Consider the following 2,596-nt stretch of genomic DNA (forward strand, 5'->3'; position numbering starts at 1 on the left):
GGCCTTCCTCTGTGTTTTTTCATATATATGATGTTTTTTGAGATTATATGTGTATGTGTGATTATATGTATGTGTGTGTATATATGATTATATGCCCTGTTTTTTTCAAACTTTTTGTTCATATATATGATGAGTTGTTTTTTTTGCATTTATATATATATATGTATTTATATTTAGAAAAGTTTTATCTATGTAGGTAAAAGTTAGAAGAAGAAAAAGTTTTATATATGCAAATGTTACATTTTTAGAAAATAAGAAGAGGAAGAAGGAGAAGAAGAAGGAGAAGAAGAGGAGAGGAAGAATAGGAGAAATAAATAAGAAGAGAAAAAAAAGAAAAAAAAGGAGAAGAAGAAAGGAATAGAGGAGAAGAAGAACCTCTTTTTTTCTTCTTTTTTTCTTCGATCTTCTCTCTATTCCTTTCTTCTTCTCCTCTTTTTTCTTCTTCGTTCTTTTTTCCTCTTCTTACATGAGGAGGGGGGTGGGTCGATATACCCCCTCCCCCATAACTTCGACATGAGGGGGGTGGGGTCGCCGAGGGTTTGAGGGGCGAGGGTCGGGAACTAGGGTAGAGGTTCGAGGGTCGAGGGTTCGAGGGTCATCGAGGGGCCTAGGGTTTGAGGGTCGAGGAACGCCGAGGGGTCGAGGGCCGCCGAGGGTTCGAGGGTCGAGGGTCAAGGATCACCGAGGGGTCGATAGGTTGCCTAGTGTCAAAGTATTGAAGAAATACATGGCTTCATCATTAGCCGGAAGTAACCGGGGCATGATGGTATGAAGTTGTGCAAAGTTGTTCTAGAATGGAGTCCCGAATAGGATAATTATCCTATGTGGGACTCCGTTCCAAAATAACTTTAGAGAGGTTCGTACCATCATGCGCCTGTTACTTTCGCCTAATGATGAAGACATGGTTTTGTTGAATCCTTTCACACTAGACAAACCTGACATGTGGGGGTCGAGGGTCGGGAAATAGGGTATGTAGAGGGTCGTGGATCGCCGAGAGGTCGAGGGTCGAGGGTCTGACAATGTGCACAAGTTGATCCAAACCCTAGAAGCGCTGCCAAGTTAAAAGAGCATTGTCGTCAAGGCCACCCCGAACCCTTGAAGCATTGCTGAGGCCACCCCAAACCCTAGAGAAGCATCGAGGCCACTAATATGATTGCTTGTTGTGATTAGGTAGCTAGGTCTACGTTTGCCACTAATATATCCACGTGCTGTCATGTTTGTATAATAATTGCCATGTTGTAATATTTGCAGAAACAATGGAGCACGGATGAGACGAGGCAGCAGAAGAGGTGTTGGGGGACATAATCTTAGCCGGAGTTGATGTCTTGTTGTATCTTAACGACAATGATGGTCTGGAAGGACAGGGTGAAGAAGCAGGCTACGGTGATCGAACAATGGAGGAGGAAAGACATGATTATGATGGCTCCGGTGACCGAATGCCGATGCAAGAAGGAGACCGTGATGACAGCTCCGGTGACCGAACAGAGTCCGACCAGGTATATATATTAATTAAGCCTGTGCTGACTAGCTAATAGATGCATTCATTGTTTTGGTATGTACACATATTAACTATCTTCTTTCTTCTTTTTTCTAGCCCTCCGGATCGAGCACAACTTCGGTAAAGAAACGAGGCCCGAAGAAAAAGATGCGCTCGGATGAAAGGTTCACGATCACAGCAATCCCATGCGATGGCCAACCGATTGAACCCATCCGACCAAGGAAGCATTTTCTGCTCAGTGCGGGGTTCTTGTTAGGGACAAGATCCCGATCAGCATCCACCAATGGTTTAAGCCTAAGAAGGAAGACCCTGAGGTGTCTTATGTCAACGATATGCAGAAAGATGATCTTTGGACCTCGCTGAAGGAAAATTTCACCCTACCGCCAGAGGAGGATCCGGAGAAGCCAGTTAAAGAGCAATTGATCAAGTCTCATGCTCCTAAGAAGATGGCAGATCTATTCAGGAGGTGGAAGCATGAGCTGAAAACATCGTTTGTCGACCAAGAAGAGACACCATAATTCACCGTCCGGTATGAGAAGATCAGATATCACTGGGATGCATTTGTGGCCCACAAGACATCAGACAAGAGTAAGAAGATGTCAGCGAGAAATAAGATAAATGATGCGAAGAAGGAGCATCACCATCGCATGGGGACAGGTGGCTACCTCAAAGCCCAGCCATTGTGGGCCAAGGCTGAGAATGACCTACTTGATAAAGGGGTCGAACCAGAGACATTGAACTGGCCAGACCATTCCAGACTTGGTTCTTCGAGGTTGAAGGAATATTGGACCCTGTTTCAGGGAAGTGCGTTTGGACAAACGACCAACTTGACATACCCGTCAAGAAGCTTCTGCAGTATATCGATGCAGTGCAGCAAGGGATGTTCGTTCCACAAAGAGAGAACACCGAGCTCACAATGGCCCTTGGGAATTCTGAGCACCCTGGATGGACACGAGGCACGCCAAGCTCCATTTCATGGAAGGCTATGTTTCCGGATGCAGGCGGTTACAAATGCCAGGAGAGGAGGAAGAAAGTGGAGCACACCCAACTGCAGGCGCTGCACGCAAGGGTACAAGGGCTAGAGGAAAGAGAAGCAGT

The sequence above is a fragment of the Triticum dicoccoides genome, unplaced genomic scaffold (genome assembly GCF_002162155.2).
Source record: "Triticum dicoccoides isolate Atlit2015 ecotype Zavitan unplaced genomic scaffold, WEW_v2.0 scaffold54129, whole genome shotgun sequence".
Lineage (NCBI taxonomy): Eukaryota > Viridiplantae > Streptophyta > Magnoliopsida > Poales > Poaceae > Triticum > Triticum dicoccoides.